The sequence below is a fragment of the Cyprinus carpio genome, chromosome A9, assembly GCF_018340385.1.
Source record: "Cyprinus carpio isolate SPL01 chromosome A9, ASM1834038v1, whole genome shotgun sequence".
NCBI lineage: Eukaryota > Metazoa > Chordata > Actinopteri > Cypriniformes > Cyprinidae > Cyprinus > Cyprinus carpio.
Window position 1 is genome coordinate 11,485,987 of NC_056580.1, and position 22,767 is coordinate 11,508,753.

At 37.0% G+C, this 22,767-nt stretch overlaps 1 pseudogene; it reads left to right on the top strand.

Moving 5' to 3' along the window:
- Positions 1-305: 305 nt before the first annotated feature.
- LOC109073643 lies at positions 306-22,699 on the top strand (annotated as a pseudogene).
- The last annotated feature ends 68 nt before the right edge of the window (positions 22,700-22,767 follow it).

Below are 22,767 nucleotides of genomic sequence, written 5' to 3' on the forward strand. Positions count from 1 at the left end.
AAAGTCTGAGACCACTAGAAAAAATGCCTCTATTTTGCATTCTTTTTGAATTGAATAAAAAATTCATTACAATTTTCACAACACTTTACTATACTGAAAATGAACTCAATTAATAACTTCTTGTTTATAGAATTTTTAAAAGCTTAATGCAACTTTTTCTTGGTTTATTTTTCAAAATCCTGTTTATTAAGTTTGTTCAGTTTATTGTTAAAGGAATAGTTCACTCAAAAAGTCCATGTAAAGTTCATGTACAAATGAAAATTAGCTGAAAATGTACGCATCACAACTTACTCACAACTCGCAAGATGAGTAAGTTTCTTCATAGGAACAGATCTGGAGAAACTTCACTTGCTCACAAACTGATCCTCTGCAGTGAATGGGTGCTGGCAAAATGAGAGTCCAAACATCTGATAAAAACAAGAGTAATCCACACAACTCCATCAATTAATCGCTTGTGAAGTGAAAAGCAGCATATTTGTAATAAACAAATTGTTCATTAAAGGGATAGTTCACCCAAAAATGTGAATTCTGTCATCATTTACTCACCCTCATGTCGTTCCAAACCTGTATGAGTTGCTTTCTCATATTGAACATAAAAGAAGATATTTTGAAGATTGCTTGTAATCAAACAAGCAATGTGGTTCCGATTGACTTCCATGGTAGGAAAATAAATACTATGGAAGTCAATGGGAACCTCCAACTGTTTGATTACCAGCAATCTTCAAAATATCTTCTTTTATGTTCAACATAAGAAAGCAACTCATACAGGTTTGGAACGACATGAGGGTAAGTAAATGATGACAGAATTTACATTTTTGGGTGAACTATCCCTTTAAGTTTTTTTTTTTTTTTTAATTTTTTTTTAACTTTAACTGTTTCTTCCAGCTAAAATATGAGACCTATCCATAATTTTCCTTTTTTGGAGGGGGGAGGGGGTAGTTATGATTTTGTTCCTCACTACACAGTACATACAGGCATCACCTGAAGTTTATTTTAATGGATAAGAGTCTGTCTACACCAAATAAAACAGGCAACTTTTTAAACAGGCTTTTCATCAGTCGTCAGCCTGAGAAAGAAAAGTTTATTTCTAATGTGACTGTGGAGAGATTTACACTTAAATGCTCTTCAAAAGGCAAAAAGTGCATACAGCATTTATGTCAAATACCAAAGCATCTACCTAAAGATAACATGAGCACCAAGGCCAGACAAGCGGCAAAAAACTGTGACAACAACTTCAGGTTAAGAAACGTTATTGCATTTTAATGATTATAAAAAACATGTGCAATAAAACAAACATGTTAGAATAACGTGTGCTGAAGAACTGTCCACAAGGGCAGAGACATTACCTTCATGAAAAGGAAGTGTGCTATTTATTTGAATAAATATTGTTTATTAAAATGTTTATAAAAAAAACTGCACTTGCAGATAATGCAATATTAAATAAAATACATCTTACAGTAAGTGTAGAGATATAAGTTAATTAATTGCATTTAATATAAATTTTAACTATAAAATTAAATTAAATTAAATTTATGCATTTAGCAGACGCTTTTATTCAAAGCGACTTACAGTGCATTCAGGCTATCAATTTTTACCTATCATGTGTTCCCGGGGAATCGAACCCCCAACCTTGCGCTTGTTAACGCAATGCTCTACCACTTGAGATACAGGAGCACTATAACACATATTCATTTGATTGTATTTAATATGGGATTAAATTTCTGAAAACATTACATTCAGTTCACAATTAAGTATATTCTTATAAAGGGGACCTATTATGCAAAATACACTTTCACATGTTGTTTGGACATAAATGTGTGTTGGCAGTGTGTGTACACAACCACCCTATAATGATAAAAATCCACCCACTCTTTTTGTTTAATCCCCATAAATAATAAGCAGTGTTTTCAATAATAAACTACCTGTTTTCAGCATTGCTGCTAAAGTGACGTCACATTAGCCACATGCCCCACCCACAAAAGTTGACAGACACTGCCATTTTAACAAAGAACTGCCCTGAGTGAGCTCACACCATGTTGTACACAGTCCGCCATTGCTGCACTGACGAGAATGTCTCCCAAGTGCTTTAGGTGTTCTGTAGCTGCATGTATGAATCCACATAGCTCTCTCCTTACCGAAATATGAGCCACTGAAGACAAGGTGGATTAATTTTGTTTTTGAAGAAAATGCTCCCTCAACTCTACCGAAATTCGTTTATGTCTGTGCGAATCATTTTACATCGGACTGCTTTGTGAATGAGGGTCAATATAAAGCAGGTTTTGCACAAAAGTTACTCAAGAAGGATGGAGCAGTGCCAACTGTTCATGATCCAGCTACACCTCCAGAAGAAGTAAGCATTACGTGTTAGTTTTCCAAACTGCTTTTCTGAAAGTGCTTCTTGGCACTCTGTAAGGTTAATGTTGCTAAGCTACCATTGTCTGTCTATTTTCACTGATGCTGCCTTCACGTGCTACCAGAATGATCGTAAATAGGAAAGTGGGAGTTAAAATTGTATATGAAAGCAATGTGAAGTCAACCGTTGGAATTAGTCAAGCTGGTAATCATAAGTGGGGCTTACGAAGTTTGTAATAGCATGCGATGGCACCATGGGTTATTTTTTATCGCGCCGTGTGTAATTCAAAAAGTGCATTTTTTTTAATGCATAGTACAATCAGATGACTGTCTTTTACACCAAGTGCATTTTCTGTTGACAGGCATGTGCTAACAGTGGAGTGTTTATTTGCAAAGGCTAGCACCGGTATTGCCAGAGCTTGAACTCTAGAAGCTCCGCCCTCTTCCCCGGAGCACCAGCTCATTTGCATTTAAAGGGAAAGACACGAAAATGGCGTGTATTTTCCATCTTATTGGGAAACTTCGATCACTTCGGTAAGAGCACTGTCTACAAGACAAGCTTATGCCTTGAAATGGAACCTGTTTGTCGAGTGGTGTTCTTCTCACCGAGAGGACCCCTGGAGATGCCCAATCAAGGTCATGCTTTCCTTTTTGCAGCAAGGGTTGGAGCGAAGGCTGTCTCCCTCCCCCTTAAAGTCTATGTTGCCGCATTTGCTACTAACCATGACCCCGTGGAAGGGAAGTCGGCAGGGAAGCATGACCTGGTCCTCAGGTTCCTTAGGGGGGTGAAAAGGTTCAGTCAACCCTGGACCGCCTCTATACCCCCTTGGGACCTGTCTCTAGTGCTCAAAGCACTACAGCATGACCCATTTGAGCCTTTTTGGACTCAGTTGAGCTAAAGGTTTTATCAATGAAAATTCCTGCTTGCATTTGCCTCCATCAAGAGGGTAGGGGACCCGCATGCATTTTCAGTTGATGAATCGTGCCTAGAGTTTGGGCCGGCTGACTCCCAGGTAATCCTGAGGTGCCGGCCTGGCTATGTGCCCAAGGTTCCTACTACTCCCTTCAGGGATATGGTGGTGAGCCTGCAAGAACTGCCCCTGGAGGAGGCAGACCCAGCCCTAGCTTTGCTTTGTCCTGTACGAGCCTTGAGGTGGTATGTAGACTGGACACAAAGCTTTAGGATCTCAGACCAGCTCTTTGCTTGTAATTGAGGCCGGCAGAAGGGGAATGCCATCTCACTCTACTAGTAGTGTTGTATCCTCCTGGGCACTGGCTCAGGGCAACTCGCTGACAGATATTTTGTAGAGCTGTGGGCTGGGTGACCCACAACACATTCGCTAGATTCTATAGCCTTCGTGTGGAGCCGGTTCCCTCCTATGTTCTCACCTCAAACAGGTAGAACTCCAAAGGCTCACACAGGACACTGGAAGGGGCAGCATCCATGATGCTTTGGTAGGGATCCCAATTAACATCTCGTAGTGACCGACTGAAAGGGAATGTTTCGGTTGCATATGTAACCCTCATTCTCTGAAGGAGGGAATGGAAACTGCGTGTCCCATCACCACGACTGCTTCACCACTGCTATGCGGCCGGGTTACCGGCTCAGCTCCTCAGCGAAAACCTGGTATGCGTTGCACCTGCTAACTTTTTATGCTCATGCTGTGATCAGCGGCAGCTGGATGCGATCATCGCATGGCAATGTCCATTGGCTCGTTTAGTGGGTATACCTCTGTTTTATGTACCTCGTTCTTTTTTCACTAGCGTTATAATTTACGTAAAAAGAATTGTTTACAAACATAACGCATTTCAAAGTGTTAAAAAAAAAAGCACCTGTAAGACTTTGAGCTGTGGAAGCTACACATTGATCAAAATTAGGTGTGTCTTCATAATGTGACATTAGGGTTCATCTTTTAAAATCCACTGTAGCATGGAAGAAAATTACAACTACAAACACAATTTTGGAGTGTTACAGCTGTCAGAAAATCCTTAGTTTGGGGTGCACTTGTTCCTCAGGAATGTAGAGGAGCCGTGCCAAAGTCATCTGTGGCCGCAGGACATCAGTGTAGCCCTATCTTTTACCCAAGGATTTTCCAGAGATTTTCAATTGTTTTTAGATCAGGATTCTGGGCTGGCTATTTCATTATTTCAGTGTTCTTTAGCCCCTATTAAGACCTTTGTACCCAAGGATTTTTCCAGGAGATTTTCAAAATTGAGAACATTAACCACTGTAGATCAGGATTCTGGGGAACTGGCTATCTGTCATTATTTCTCAGTGTTGATCTTATAGCTTCAAGAACCTGATGAAAATTACAGGCTGATTGCTGCTTTCACCTTTCTGAAAGGTTAAAGAACCAATTTTTTCCATGATCTTATAAGTCCAATAACCTGCTTTGTCCTTTGTGCAGTGTGACAGGAGCATTGTCTTGCATGAAAATTACAGGCTGATTGGGAGATGCTTGCAGGGAAGGTACCACATCCCCCAAACCATGAGACTTCCTCCTCCACCTTTCACTGACTTCTTTATGCACTCTGGCTTCAGTCTTTCGCCTGTTCAGTGTCAAACAAAATGTTTCCACTCTGATCTAAATAAATTAAACTTCTTTCTACTGATGAGAGGCTTGGTCATTGCAGAGTTCACTTTCAGTCCGACTTCTCTTAAACATGCCGAAACAGATCCTTACTCTGTACAGCACTGAACTGGCAAGCAATTCCAGATGCAGTGTTGAACCGATTCCCCACTAAGAGAGTCTGCATTATCCTGTCTTCTTGTGCATTTTACACGGACGACAAGTCTTTTTGGGAGACTTGAATGAATTAGTGGCATGCAATATTTAAAAGTACAAAGGCAGCACTGCATTAAAGTTGTTTAAAATATAACATTATGACATTTGCTCTGGAACAAACAACAGATTTAGACCAAAGTTTTACACAAATCAAATTATATCTCATGTTTAATCACTATAGAGACATCAGAGCCAGCGACAAATTCCAGAAGAACTGGCCTAGGTGAGGCTGCTCTCGGCGGGTTCATGAGCGCTGAATGGCCACTGACGCCCTGGAGCTCACATCTACGAAAACTTCAACGCAAATTTCAAACAGAAGTTACCGTTATTAAAAAAAAAAAAAACAGTCTAAACAACTACATTCTCACCTAAAAACTCTTAAAAATACATTCTGTGATCATGACACAAAAACAGTATAAATACGATTATACAGGCTTAGTGGATTTGAGCGTCAGCCATGACACTCGCTATGAAAAATTATGCAATGTGGGGTGATACAAATGGTGAAACGCTGGAATTGTTATCACTAGGATATGGCATGCCTGGAAAAGGCTTTCAGCTAATCAGATTCGAGAACCAGAAAGAACTGTTGTATGAATATATATCAATATGATATATCAATATGTTAATATTGATAATAATATCAATATTTTGAGGAGTATAAATAAATTAAATATTACAAACAAAACACAAAATAAAACATTTACACAAAAATATATAAAGTTTAATAAATATATTAAGTTTATTAAATATATATATATATATATTATAAAAGGGACCAGCTATTATAAAATGGACTTTAAGCACTAAAGCCAAATGCTAATGAAAGTAAGAAGAACAAAAATATGATACAAAACATAAAAGCGTATGTTTACCCTAAAACCGCTTCACATTTGTTTGCATCACAGTAACTGCATCAGTGGCATGAGTAGTAGATCATGGACCTTAGAAATGGTTGTGAGATATGATTGTGTAAAAGTGCCAGCTTTCATCATGTAGCCTGAAAGAAAATCAGAGCTGATTCTAATTGCTGATCCACCAAACCACTTTCAATCTTAGACAAACTCTAGCTTCATTGCAGTGGATTCTGCAGTGTGGCCAATCCATTGAGATTAATTTCCACTTTCTACTTCGCATACAATCAAATCAAATCCAAACATATACATATAATGGAAAGAAAGGAATAAGGCCAGCATGGTACTAATATTTGAAAGATCAGAGCAAGAGCCATGAATAACAGTCCACAAAAAGAGGAGAAAGAATAATGTAGGCCGTATGTTTGAATCAGTGCAGGAATTCAAGGACATTTAATTTGAGTTTTTACCCAGTAAAGAGCAGGATACGGAGTCGTTTATACCTGTGTCAGATTCATAAGAAGCCCTTGTCATGCTGCTGACAGCCCATGACATTATGCCAGTTACGAATAAAAGCTGTCGTAAAATAATTAATCTTAATTGCTAGCTATAATCTGCTGTCTCGGTTTATGCCAAAAAGCTACATTGTTTATATAATAAATCAGGAGACCAGGCTGCATGTTCATTGGAGAAAGATTTTTTTAATCTGAGACAATTTGCCAATGTTACCTTTACACTATACTGTAGTAATTACAATTAGACCACAGCAGGGATAAGCAGAACTATCATCATATTCAACTCCTTATCTCTCCATATAAGCTCACAAATCATCCTCCTGGGGTAATTAGCTGCCTGGATTAATGAAACTCCACTAATTAATAGGCCTTTGTCAGTATTCAATGACAAAATGATGTTTTACCTTTGACAGCACTACATTGCTGCAATCCCCAATATAGGCCAGAACACAAAGGACGGTGGAAAATAATGCATTCAGTTAAGTACAGCACCGCGGCACTTCCGATAACCACAATGCTGGCAGAGCCAAACTACAGTTTTTGTGTTCACACTAGAGCTTTGGATCCAGTTAGTTTGGTAAGTAAACGGCAGGAACTGCACTGGAGTACCATTAATGTGATCTGCAATAGGTGCGGAAGCAATCTGGCATAATTTGTAGAAATAACTCAATTTCGAAGACATGTATTTTATTACATGTGTTATGGTCTGCGACCTGTTGTGCTGTACCTGTTTGTTTGGTTTTTTTTGTCTCTTCTCAGTTCTCACTTTCATGCTCTTAGGCACCACCTTCCTTGGATTTTATTGGCTATCTTTGCTGTCATTTTGATCATTATGACATCACGTTTCCTTTGCCAATCATGCTCTCTCGTCCAAGAGGTTTAAAAGGAAACGTCCACAGGAAGAGAGAGTCGTTTTCCTGTTGTGATTGTTGTGTGTGTTTTTGGGCTTTGCTGCTCTCTGATCTGATGTCTTTGTTAGCTCGCTTTGGTTTAGGACAAGGAAGGAGTGGAAAGTTTAGTAAGTCACGTGACCTACATACCTGCACGTAGTGATCTGGGATGTATTAGAAACACTAGTTTAGTTGTGTGCGCTTTTTTTTGTATGTTTTGGTTTTAGTGCATTTAGTGTAGTTTATGACAAAACTTTTGCGTTGAAGATTTTTCTTTTCTTTTTCTTTAATAGTTTAGGGGTTTGGGAATTTAGTTTAGTTATCAGGTTTCTTTTTCTTATGTTTTATTTTTGATTTAAGCGCCACTTTAAAAGTCCCTTCTCTCCTTTGTCTTGTTTGTTTAACTTGTTGTTCCTTGGGAAAATAAATAATTTCTTGTAGTGCAGTTTGTGTCATGTGTTCCACCAAAAATCTTTCCCCCTTTTATTTCTTTAAGATGTCAACTTAATGTTACCTCCTTTAATCCCTAGACAAAAAGTTACATCAGAGACGTAACACATGGCTCTCTGAAATGCGGATCTGATTGGTCAGTTGCGACATTCTAAGACCAGTTATTTAATAAAAATGACTGTACATTCAGTTTATAAATAACTCACTGTGTTTACATTAATGACCCACCAAAATACACTATGTGGTCAGTCAGCACTATGCCTAGCTTTATTATTTTTAGTAGTGAACATGGCATAGGGTATAGGTACTATCAGCTAAACATCCCAATAATGCAAATCATTCTACAAAGACGACAACTGTTGGAATTAATATGCTGTATTTTGCTTATTATGCATGGTAATTTAACAATACAAATTCTCTCATTCATGTCCAACACTTTGTTAAAATATGTGCGAAGAAAACAAAACTGATTTATGTAAATATCTATTAGTGTGTAAAAATACAATCTCCTTATTATATCCTCACTGCAAAACGAATGTTTGACATTTCACAACATCTCTTAAAGGGGCTGTTTCAGCACCAGTTAGTTTTCAACGGCATTTTTAAAAATGCTACAAAAGTAGGCGTAGTGTGCTGCAGAGTAGAGGAGGAAGAGGGGAGATGGGAAACGCACAGCATCGATTTGTTTCAGACAGTTTCATTTCGCCCCCACTGAATTAAAAACACGAATAAATGCACACCTCTGCTAAAATCTCATAAAAAGTAGTTTGTTTCATGGCCCTTTAACTTCAGAATTACTGTACTTGTTCTGGTCATGTGTGTTTCTAAGTTAGATTTCTAGTTTGTCACGCCATATCGGAATTACCATGATTACGAGATACCAACTTGTAAAAAGCGCTCATGTCCTCATAGAACTCGTAATTACAACTTGTGAACTGGGAGTTTTCTGAGAGCTACAACTTGTACCACTAACACCTGACCACCTCAGATTCATTAGGCGCTATGTTAAGGCATTGATAGTGCAATAGTTCCAAGTCCAATGGTGTGAACAGCACCATGTAGAACATCACATGATGTCATCTTGAAATTACAGTAATTACGACATGGCGTGAATACAGCATTAATTGGTTCATTCATCCTCATTCCCTGCCTGTGTGTTAGTCTTCAGAATGATTTGAGTATTCTATTCAGGTGTGTCTTGTTAATTAGCTTCCTTGTCTTCTGTGTATAAGCCCTCAGTTTTAGTTTGCTCCTTGTCCGGTATTAGTCTTGAGTTAAACTGTATAGTCTTGTATAAGTTGTTTAACTGTGTTGTTTTCTGTTTGTGAATTGAAATAAAACTTCAGTGGATTTGAAGTCATGCTTCCAGCAAGTGTTTCTATGCAGCATGACAGGTGGATATTAATGATGAAAAATTGCAGAAGAAAATGGATACAACTGTTATGTAATATATGTAATATCTGAATTTAAAACCACTTATGAATGAAACAAATTTGGGTCTGTAACAACTTTAAATGTTTTGGAAATTCTTCTGCGCTTACCAATGCTGCATTTATTTGATCAAAAATACAGTAGCAGTGATACTGCTGAATTTTCAGCATCATTTCTCCAGTCTTCAGTGTAACATGATCCTTCAAAAATCTTTCAAATATGCTAATTTGATAATGGAAACAATTGTGCTGCTCGATAATTTTGTGGAAACTGTGATACTTTTGTTTTCAGGATTCTTTGATGAACAGAAAGTTCAAAAGAACAGCATTTATTTGAAATACAAATCTTTTGCAACATTATAAATGTCTTTACTGTCACTTTTGATCAAATCAATATATTCTTCAATAAAAGTATTTTAAAAAATCCACAACCATTTGAACAGAAGTGTAAACATCTGCTCTAGTATTTATCTAGTTGCTGACTTTAAGTCTTCTGGATCAATGCCACTGTGTATATTATGTTATTTACAAGTCCTTCTCAAAAAATTAGCATATTGTGAAAAAGTTCATTATTTTCCATAATGTAATGATAAAAATTAAACTTTCATATATTTTAGATTCATTGCACACCAACTGAAATATTTCCAGGTCTTTTATTGTTTTAAAACTGATGATTTTGGCATCTCAAAAAATTAGCATATCATGAAAAGGTTCTCTAAACGAGCTATTAACCTAATCATCTGAATCAACACTATTTACTCTAAACACCTGTAAAAGATTCCTGAGGCTTTTAAAAACTCCCAGCCTGGTTCATTACTCAAAACCGCAATCATGGGTAAGACTGCCGACCTGACACCCTCAAGCGAGAGAGGTAGTAAGACACAGAAAGAAATTTCTGAACGAATAGGCTGTTCCCAGAGTGCTGTATCAAGGCACCTCAGTGGGAAAGTCTGTGGGAAGGAAAAAGTGTGGCAAAAAACGCTGCACAACAGAAGACGTGACCGGACCCTGAGGAAGATTGTGGAGAAGGACCGATTCCAGACCTTGGGGGACCTGCGGAAGCAGTGTACTGAGTCTGGAGTAGAAACATCCAGAGCCACCGTGCACAGGCGTGTGCTTTTGAACCAGAAACAGCGGCAGAAGCGCCTGACCTGGACTACAGAGAAGCAGCACTGGACTGTTGCTCAGTGGTCCAAAGTACTTTTTTTTTTCGGATGAAAGCAAATTTTGCATGTCATTTGGAAATCAAGGTTCCAGAGTCTGGAGGAAGACTGGGGAGAAGGAAACTGCCAAAATGCCTGAAGTCCAGTGTCAAGTACCCACAGTCAGTGATGGTCTGGGGTGCCATGTCAGCTGCTGGTGTTGGTCCACTGTGTTTTATCAAGGGCAGGGTCAATGCAGCTAGCTATCAGGAGATTTTGAAGCACTTCATGCTTCCATCTGCTGAAAAGCTTTATGGAGATGAAGATTTTGTTTTTCAGCACGACCTGGCACCTGCTCACAGTGCCAAAACCACTGGTAACATGTTTTACTGACCATGGTATTACTGTGCTCAATTGGCCTGCCAACTCTCCTGACCCGAACCCCATAGAGAATCTGTGGGATATTGTGAAGAGAAAGTTGAGAAACGCAAGACCCCAACACTCTGGATGAGCTTAAGGCCGCTATCGAATCATCCTGGGGCCTCCATAACACCTCAGCAGTGCCACAGGAGATTGCCCTCCATGCCACGCCGCATTGAAGCAGTCATTTCTGCAAAAGGATTCCCGACCAAGTATTGAGTGCATAACTGAACATAATTATTTGAAGGTTGACTTTTTTTGTATTAAAAACACTTTTCTCTTTTATTGGTCGGATGAAATATGCTAATTTTTTTGAGATAGGAATTTTGGGTTTTCATGAGCTGTATGCCAAAATCAAAGTATTAAAACAATAAAAGACCTGAAAATATTTCAGTTGGTGTGCAATGAATCTAAAATATATGAAAGTTTAATTTTTATCATTACATTATGTAAAATAATGAACTTTTTCACAATATGCTAATTTTTTGAGAAGGACCTGTATATTATACACCAGCCTTTTCTGACATCATTTCAACCCTATGAAGATACTGCATGAACTGCTGATAGTACAGTATTCTGTATTAAATGTACCAAAATGTTTGTCTTTTTTGACACATCTGCACTCAATGCTTGGCAGAATGATGAGTCAAAACTGTGGAGCAAAGGACTTTTTTTCAAAACTCGTGGGAACTCTATAACAATAATAATAATAAAAGAATGTCTAATAAAATCTCCAGTGAGATGTACCCGATTAATTTCATGCTTGAAAGTCATTTGACAGTCTAAGTGAATAGAGGCAAAGGGTGGCTGTGTTCAAGTGGCAAAACATAGGGAACCGCATCATTGTCAAATTACTCAAAACATACAGTGCTCTGCCAAGAATGCCATTATACAAAACAGATCCAGAATTAAAACTTTACCTTTAGGAAACATTAGAGTGATTGTTAGTAATGGAATAGCTTTGCTTTAAAATCAGTCATGTCTCTCTTGTCTCTTTTCATCCGCAGTAAAGCCCACAGCTGCATATACAATTAGACAAGCTTAACTTCAAATGCTGGTCTTTTCATAATCCATATGAAAGTAAGAAATGGAAAATAAAGAATTTTTTCTAATGATAAGTGAGAGATTTACTTAATATTTGTTTTTAAAATATCTTAGTTTCTACTTTAAAACTAAATTATATTATCAAAAGTTAATAGTTATTTAAAAACGAATAATATATTATTAATACAATAAATATATTTGTAATTATTACATACACACTCACACAAATCAACAAAAAAAATAATTAAATTTTTAAAATAAAATGTGCCTTATTTTAATATGCTTCACAATGACGTCCCTTTTCTTGGTCAACATACAACAGATATTTATAAAAGCATTTATATATCAGTATTTAAATCAAAGTCAGCCTCATAAATGTCCTCTTTTCATTTTTTATCAGCTATGAGTTCAACAAAATCATATCCGTGTTATTTTAGTATTATTTATGTACTACTATGGTGTTTATTGATATTTTGAATTAGCTTTACTTTACAGCGATGTGTCTCTTCAAAGTAAAGCTAGCAGTGCTTCTGCCTCATTGAATGCAACTAGTTGCTATGATATTATCTGAAACTGGAATGTCATTTGAAAGGTCATCCACTGACATTTGTAATTTCTTAAACAACCGACACAATAAAACAAATCTAAATGTGCAAGAAATGGAACGCAGTCTGAACCCAATATACTGTTAAATGTTGACATTTCTCCTCCGTGCACTTTCAAAATGCACTGGTTTTATCCTCTCTAAGCCCTGCTAACACTAATGAGTCAGAAAGATATTATCTCATAAATTGATAAGTGATCACAAATGGTCAAGTGCACTTGGAAATCCAATATTTACTTAGTTCTGCTTAAGTGCATCAAACGGCACCCAACTTTCCAATCAGAAGATATGGAGATAAAGCATGATTTGCTCTATCGAATAAAGCACTTACCAAAACAAACCCAATCAAGGAAGATGGTCAACACTTTGACCTTTTCTACAGTGTGGGTTGGATCCCATAGCCTGCTCCTCCTTTATCGAAGCACAGAGCAAACATACACAGACGGTGAGGGCTTTCCACCACAAACACGAGTTTAATCTAATTCCTCCACCTAGTTATCGGCTTCTCTGCCGTTTCAGATGTAAACTGAGTTTGGCTTTTAAACTTGCACTTGTAAAATCACACATTCTCTTTCCCCTAGAGAGAAGCTAGTGTGTTTGTTGCACATTTAAAAGCCATCTGATTAATTATTCAAGGGTATTATTTTCAGCATTCAATCTATTTCCTGCATCAGCGGTGCTGATAATGGGTCCCGGTGGAGTTGGGGAAGTCATGCATGCATAGTCCTTGTTTATTCCATGCTCAGCTCATAAGAACTTCACAGATGTACTGTACCTGGCACAGAAATCAATGCTCACATGGGTATCAGAATGCATTCAGGGAACAATTTCACAAACAGATGATTATGAGAATACAACTAGCTACTTCAGCTATGTATATTAGTTTGAGGCTTTTTGGTTTGACATTTTCAGTAACAGCTTTGGATGAGGCGCAGTTACTTATTTATTTATTTATACATATCTGCGTCCCCAGAGGTTGTTATTTTTCTTTCCCTAGGAGCACAATTTCAGGTTTTGTCAGCAGCTAAGTGCACACTAACACAATGGAAGTATATTTGGTCTTTTAAGTAGCAGAAAATGGGTGACTTCATTGACATAATTTACAACTTGTTAATTTCAACACAATAGGTGTGAACTAAACCATAAAGTAAATTAATATACACATACATATACTAGCATTACATAAATTAAATGGATATAGATATGATTCTGGTTTGTTACATTTTGCTGCTGCTAGTACTACTGCTACTACTACTACTAATAATAATAATAAATAAGCAGATATAAGCTGATCAGATTTGACCCAGCAAGCTATGTGACAGTCTGTAAAGCACCACACATCCTTCATCTTCACTTTTAGATTCAAAGAACGCAGATCTCACATGAAAAGGATGAACAGATCGTGACTTGATCTCAAAATGAATGCTTCTCTGGGTTTTGGGTAAATACTTAAAGAGATAAATGGCTCATTCAGTAAAACCTTGTTGACTAAATAGGGACTAGCATCAAACACATTCATCTCTGGTTCTCAGTTTAGCATCTCATCTGCTGAGCTGTGTATATACTCAGCCAAAGGCAATAGGTTTCCTAATGAGCCAATGCACTGTAAAACAAACATTAATATTAAGCAACAGACAATAAATTGCTTTTTTAATGTTTATGTACAGAGCTCCTGAAATCTATTTGTTCTATGCTGTAGAGTCCCTGTCGAATAAACATAACTTAAATCTTTCAGAAAAAAAAAGAAAAGCGTGTAAGAAAAATGTGTATTTAAAAGATTTTGGTTTATAAATTAAACTCGGGTGATTAATTCATGACTAATCGTTAATTAAAAACTAATCTGTAATAAAATATTCACAAAAAATAAGTGAATGAATTAAGCTACATGTTCAGGATATCTTGTATTTTATATAATGATGTCAGATAAATATATTAATCAGAGAACAACATGCCATTTCTATTTGTGAAACAAATTAGGTTCTTTTATAAATGTATGTTTTCCCAAGATTAATGCAATACTCGATTGCTAAAGCAAGTGTGCATTTGCCATCAGAAACGGATTATTTTGTAGGTTCTAAACAATGCAAATATCCCAGCGCCCTCAGAGAAAAACAGCTTTTGCATTCCAAACAGCACACGCGATCACAATTACATTTCTATCAATGTCGCCGTAAGAAGGGGCTTTAATTTAGGGTGGAAAACGTCATTCTAAACTCACTGCAAACAGCTACCGTTACAGCACTATAGATAGCACTAAAATTCACATGCAATATTCCACATACAGTGACCAAGGTCTCGGAAACCAGTTAAGCTTTCAAAGATGAGAAAGACCTGGCATTGCAAGTCTTTTATTTCCTACAAAATTGAATTCGGTCTCTCCAAACACCGCCGCTCTTGATCTCCTATGCTCAAAGCAGCCATGTTAAAAATGACTGTAATAAGAATTTGGGGTGCTAAATTAAAGTGACTCCAGTAGCAGCAGAACCCATTATTTGTGTAATGGAGCATTTGCAGTGGAGACTCAGAGCATGATATCACAGAGAAGCTTATTTTCTTGTGAACAGCGTTGAGTCAAGCAAACACAACAAAGCTTTGCTCAAACACCACCCTAATCACTGGCAAACTCACACAGCCCCATATGGTGAAGTTACAACAATCCTGGATGCTCAACTCAAAATGCCTTGACTGCCCTCTATTGGCTACAACGGATAGTTCAGGCCTCAGGGTAGGCTATTGGCCTGTACTTAAACTATCCCTGATACTGACTGTATTAAAAATAATAATAATACACATAACAGTATAAATATTAGCAGATGCTATTCCCAATGCTTATGGCAGCTGTAATGACAGTTTCAAAACACCTTCAGTTTATTAAAAGCTCTTACCTCTGCCTTACCTCTGTAAGATAGTATTGGCCCTGTTTATTTTATTTTTTAAATGTAAATTTAATATATATCTGAAACCTTGAGATAAAAAAATTAATAAATAAAAATATTTGTTATTTTTTCTTCTTATTATAATTTTTTTTTCTTAACATGTTATGGGCCTCCACCATGCTGTGTGTTGTGCAGATGGCTGTTTTTGCAGTGTATAAGATGTATAGGTTTTATCTTGTGTGCTTTAAAAAAAAGAAAAGAAAAAAATGATGATTTTGAGATCTTTTGTTAAATGATGTTTCAAAGTCTGTTGAAAAAACTTTATATTCCAAAGACCCCACATATATAATAAAAGTCCTGAAATTCGTCAAAAGCTGAATTTTCAGCATCATTACTCCAGTCTTCAATGTCACATGATCTTTCAGAAATCATTCCAAAATGCTGATTTGGTGGATAAGAAACATTTCTTATTATTTTCAATGTTGAAAAATATGTGCTGCATAATATGTTTGTGGAAACCATGACACGTGTTTCAAGGATTCTTTGATTAAATATTAAGCTAAAAAAAAACAGCATTTATTTGAAATATTGAAATATTTAGTAACATTATGCATGTCTGTCACTTTTCGTCAATCTAATGTGTCAATGCTGAATAAAATTAAAGAATGGTAGTGTATAGTTGACATACAGACTAAATTTTTTTTTCTTTTTTTTTTTCACAATGTACTTTTGCAGAGGTTAAATTATTCTCCACCTTGACTCAAACCCATACAACATTACTATTCTGGATAACAATCACCCCTCTGAAAACTGTATGCCCATACACTTTTCAAATGCCTAAATTATCCCTCATGTTGCACTTAAATTGACTGGACTTCCCTTCTTTTCCACATCCATATGAAAATAACAGTCAATTCAAATTATTTTATTTTACCTTCAATGATTTTGGACATCCACCCATTCAGACATATCATTTAAATTTCAAGTATCTGTTTAGAGTGCATTGTTTCAACAGAGCTTTTGAAATCAAAGAATACATTTTTTACATTTTACTTCTGAGGAAAAAAGGGAAAAGTATTTGTTAAAAGTATTTGATAACCAATCTCACCAGTTGTCTGTTGTCTACAAGAGTTCATTAAGGTGGTGAGGGACTTTGAAGCTGCCCAGAAGAAATGGATTCATGCAGAGCTGGAGCTGAAAAAAAGGAAGGAGCTCCTGGTAAAGTCTGATGTGGCTCAAGCTGCTCTGGAGGTCAAACTCAGACATACTCGAAACCAGCTGGACGTGGAGATCAAGAAACGCTACAAAACTGAGGCGGACTACCAGTGCCTGGTGAATTAAGAAATGAAACAATAGCTCTTATCACTTGTGCAATAATGTAAAGAAACTAGATTTGTGTTTTTACCACTTATTATGAATTATTCATCGGGTTTTTGTTATGTAGTGTTTTTTTTTTTAACATGGTGATGTGTATATATATCTTTTATTTAATTTATTTATTTTAGTATGTACATCTAAATTTTTAATTTGAAGCCAACAATCAAATTTATTTTTATTTTTTTTCTGTTTCGCTACTGCACCTTTAAGACTTGTATGTACATGTAAATGTTGAAGTTGAAGCCAACAAGCAAAATTTGCCCATTTGGTCAGTGCGACACAATGTGACTAACATAGACTCGGTGGAGGGTGTCATTGAGTACAGGGCCATGTGAATGTGGGCGGTCATGACTCATGTGTTAATGTGCACAGAGAGTTCATAAAATAGAAGTTCTCTGTGATTTACTGACCATTGTTGTGAGAGTTTATTAAGGATACTTATGGTATCTTTATCACACATTAATTCTTTTGACAGGAGCGGCAGATGCAGTTGATATGTGACGTACTGGTACATGACAGCAAGTCAAGTGCTTGTCTCAATGATGAGCAGAGGTCAGTGCTGACCAGCTTCAGTCATAAAGGAGCCAGTGTCCCACAGCACCGAGGAAAACAGTACCTAAACCTTCAGCAAGCTCTTCATTTTGTTCCCCGTTCGCTGGAGTTTTCCCCCATTCTCAATGCTATTTTCAATCTTATGTCTTTATATCTGGTTATCAGTGATTGATGAGTCCTCCTTCCTATCACACTCTGACATTAGTTATGACAGAACGGATGATGATTTGCCGGAGTATCATATTTAGCATCATTTTTATTCATGATTTAGGATTATTGTCAAACACAAGCAAAGTGCATGTGCATAAAAATCGCTGAAAAGATCGAAACGGTTGTTTCTGAAAATGATTTCACTGGTATGAATTCTAAGACTTGGACAACACAGCGTTTGTTAAGCTTCTCAAGTCAAGAGCTCGTGAGAGAAGAGTAAGTGCTACCAGCTTCTAGATTCTAGTATATGGAATAAATAGAAAGGCTGGGATTCTAAATCTATTCTGATGTACCAAAAAGAAAACTTTGAAATGAAATACTTTATAGATAAATTACTGTTTAAATAAGTAAATTTATATTGTTTAAAATATATTGTGAATTTTTTAATATATTATATATATATATATATATATATATATATATATATATATATATATATATATATATATATATATATATAATGAATTGTTCTATTCTATTATATTATAAAGTTGTGTGGCACACTAAATATTCCCATTTCTTTTTCAGATTTCTCAAGTTATAAATGACACAACATTATGTCTGTTGTGAAGTACTAGTATATATTGTAGTTTTGTGCTTGTCCTTAATGTGTCTCACTCCATCACTGTTTGTTTTTAGCGTTCATTGATGGACCCAAGTGTTGGTCCTCCAATTCAAAAACGAGGAAGAGTAAGCGGGCGTTCTGGAGATCTACTGGGGCTAGACCATTAGAGAAGTTTAGTAGAAGTTTATTAACGCTACTATTAATTTTTATTTTCTCAATTGTTTTAACTCCGTAAAAACAAATCCCAAAGTGAAACATTTTAAGCAGAAATGATCTGAATCTTGAATATTTGATTCTGCCATGCATCATGTCACTTTTGAGTATAGGCACATGTTAATTTTACAATCAGTTTTAAGTGTTTAAAATCTTCAGTAATTATAAATTCTCACTTACCATTTAATCAAACAGCTTCTCCTAGCTAAAATACCAGTGAGGATTGTATCACAGAAACGTTAGAAAACGTGAGGTACTGTATAGCTTATGAAATGTACAGACTCCTTCATTTTTTCTTTCTTTCTATTAGTAGTGGATCAGATTCCCTATTTAAGTTAGTCTGGTTTTGTTTCTCGTCAGTTCATTAGTCCCACATCCTTCTGCTTGTCATCATATTGCCCACACCCACCGCCACACAGCTCAGATGAGAACAGCAGTGGACCATGTCCTGTCTATCTCCCTCTATGGGACTCATATCACTCCCACTCAGCTGGCACTGATCACTAAGAGAGGAGCAAAGCAATTTGACACTTTGAGAAACTACTTTTTTCCTTGTTGCCAGGAACGTGGACACGAGCTAACCAATTGTTATGCTACTCTAAGGGTCTTCCATTTCGGCAGAAAGAATGATTGGCTTCAAATGGATTTTTTAGTGTGTGTTTGACTGTGTATGTGGTTAGGAAATCGAGGCAACGGTTGTGAAGGAGTCTGTCACTACCCCAGAGACTAGAGGTCAGATTCACATGGTAATAGACATCACCCAGGAGACTCCAGAATATCAGTCCAGGACTCTCAGAAATGAATGTTTTCCGCCTGTTGATGGTAAATAAGACTCAAAGGTTCTCAAACTAACCAGAGTCCTCCATGCAGAACAAACGTCAGTGTGGGCACACAGTGAAGTCACAGAGGCTGAAACAGTCGTTGAAATGGAGGTGAGGGCCCCGGAGCCAGTCGTCCCTCAGGACCCCACGCCCAATGTGGATAAGACTTTACAGCATGTTTTCCAGCAAAAAAGAGTAGGAGGCCATTCAGTAGTACTTCTCAACATATTGTGAGGCTTTCACATCGGGTTTTAACATCAGTTTTATGAGTCATGAAGCAAACATTTATTTGATTATATATGTTTTAATGTGCCCGGGGAGCAGTTGGGGGTTCGGTGCCTTGCTCAAGGGCACCTCAGTCGTGGTAGTCCCGGCCCGAGACCTTAGGGTTAGGTTGTGGGTTCGAGTAATATAATAGACATTTTTCAAATTTCCAGGGTTCTCAGAAGCTGAAGTCATCATAGTTGTGTAGACTTGATAGTGGTGGATGAAAACCACAATAAACATAATTTCTGTTTACCCATTTTCTCCAAAAGGAAAAAAAAAAGATAGCATTTTTTGACTTTACAAAAGAAAAAAGAGAGTGAGAAATTGATTGATTATATTAGTTAAAAGAGAGAAATATTTCAAATATGTGTTAATTCTTTTAGCCATTATATTAGAAGCACTCATGCAGCACTGATAACCAGTTTTCTGTAATTTTTTACCAAGGCAATATAAAGATTTATTTATAATAATTTATAAAATATAGTTCCAAGTACTGTATACTGTAATACATAACTGTTTCAGAACCTCCCCACCCTATTCAGTGTGCATCATGCTATTATTCTGTTATTCTGGTGTATAATGAAGTGGAAAAAATGATGTAATAAAGTGCAATATAAGGAAAGTCTGGCAAACATTCTTATTCGCTTTACAATTGTTAATAAGTGGTCAAAGTTTTGTCAAAGGTGCCTGATAACATCAGTCTGACCATGCATCACATTTCATTGTGCATTTTTATGAAAATGTCAATGTAATACAGGCTTTAGTTCTAAGGGTCAAGGGGTGGAAAACTGGGGGAAAAAATATTCAAACTTTACATATACAAAGTTTATATTTATATAAAAAAATAATAATAAATAAATAATGAATAGTACAGTAGTTGACGGGTCTGTATGGGGTCTGTATGACTGATGGGTCAGCGGTTTATATTTTCTACATGATTCATCCAGAGACATGCATGCCATGTGGGAAGAGGATTCGCTTTGGGAAGTTGGCTATAAAATGCAGAGACTGTCGAATGGTGAGCCATCCTGAGAGTAAACAACTATGTCTGGAGAGATGCAGTCCAAATGCTCATGGTTCAGCGCAGCTCAATGAGGTATTCACCCTTCATAGTGCACAGTGCACATACACATCCTTATGTTAAGATGCCATGTTCAAGTTCTGTTTATTTCCCTCTTATAGGAGACTTTAGAGAGCTTTGCCGCCTCCACACGTCCATGGATTCCCTCTCTGATTGTTCAGTGTGTACATGAAATTGAGAGAAGAGGACTTGAAGAGGTGTTTTTATTCAATAATACACCAACACAGGGATAGTTTCTCAATCTGAAAGTATAATTTCAGTGCTTGAAACCCAGAGCTGTATAATTAAGCTTAATTTAGATTTAAGAAACAAATCTTTTCTGTCATATTGCAGTACATTACAACATCCAGTTACAGCGTATAGAGTTGATGTATGAAATTTCTCTGTATCTCATTTATGTTTTATGGCTGAGTGGGGTATGTAGAAGGGTATTTACAGAGTGCCTGGATGAGGGCGGCTGGTAAAGGAACTGAGGGAGAAATATGTGTCCGGGAAAGGCCCACTGATGCTCCACAAAGTAGAAGAGGTTCATGCTGTCTGTGGACTCCTCAAAGACTTCCTGAGGAAACTCAAGGAGCCTCTTATAACATTTAAGCTCCACAGAACATTTATGTAAGCTTCTGGTAGGTTTTCTTAATAATACCATTATGGAGAAGGATTTGGTTTTAATTTTAAATACACTACTGTTCAACTTTTTCTTAATCTAAAGAAATCTCTAATGCTAAACATGGCTGCATTATTTGATCAAAAATACAGCAAAAACAGTAGTAATGTGAAATATTGTTACAAAATAAAATAACCCCATTTTCTATTTTAATATATTTTAAATTGTAGTTTATTCCTGTGATGCAAAGCTGAATTTTCAGTATCATTACTCCAGTCTTCAGTGTCACATGAGCTTTCAGAAATCATTCTAATATACACCCCCCATCACATCAAGTCAATCAAAAGACCCATCTTGTCCAGTTTGACTTTCAAAATTTGGTATTCTTTGAGGAGACTGACTAGATTATCCAAAATGCTGGCAATTTTGCAGAGGGTGAATTCTATAACAAGCGTCTGGCACTTTTGTATGCCGGAGGCATGAGGACGTATGTTACCCTCATTCATTTAGGGCGGATGGTTATTTCCCATTACTTGTGATATAGTTGACAAGTCCCTGATGACTCGGAAACAATCAATGTCGAACGTCATCTCCCAAACCAGTGCATGTCTTTTTCAGCATTTTAATTTCAGTCGCCGCTGATGAATGGAGGGTAAGTGGCAGATTTAGGAGCAGTCAGGGTGCTTCTGCTATTATTATGGAGGTTTTTTTTTTAGTTTTTTTCTAGCCCTCCAGGGTAAAGTACCTCCCTTTTAAATTATAAATTGGATTGGATGTCATGGGGAGAGCCATATTGTCTAATTTCCTTGGCCAAGAATGGCTGTAGCATGTAAATGAGAGAAAGTCCTTCATAATGCATTGCTGCCACAGATGTTTTTGTACCTGCTCTGTGAAAGCTGATAACCTCAATGTCAGAAAAGTTGATAAAGTTCATTCGCCTGATACATTGCTCTGGCAGTGAAGCATAACTGAATCTGATACTATGGCTGGCTTTGACAAAAGTAGTCCTTTTTTCACTCACAGAGATGGCTGATGAAGACAAAAGCATAGAAACATTAAAACAAAAACATCAAAGAGTTGCCAAAGCCAAAGACATTTGACATAATTTAGACATTTCTGCAACTCTGCCTTTCTATACCTGTTTTTTTCAAACATACTTCGTCATTTTGCAACCACATTCATGTTGTTTTCATGCAGAGTCTGACGTGGCAGATGGATCGTAATAACTTATCGAGAGTGTTTGGGCCCACTGTCATTGGTCATGGGATGCTAGAACCTTCTCCTATGACCATTATGAGAGACACAAACACCCAACCAAAAGTAAGCTTCAAGAAAATCTCATTGTGATGCACTCCTTGTGTATTTAGCCTTTATGTTTCAAGAAATAAACCTCTTCTGATTTCTTTGCAACAGGTAGTAGCTCAGTATCTGTCCTTCCCCTCAGATTTCTGGGAAGGTCTTCTAGCCAAGAAGGATACGCTCATGCCTCCTGCTGTGGATTCCAACGTCGCCAGTGTCTGTCCAAGCACTAGCAGAGGTATGTGGTATCCACCATGTGTTAAGGCTCATTCACAACAAAAATGATAACTATAACAACAACTATATCAGTATCCACACCAACACATAATAACATTCTGTTTATTAGAAGCATGCACCGCATTTCTGTTGTCTGCCACTTTAAATGCTCAAGCTCTTAAAGCAGGATGGATTCTGA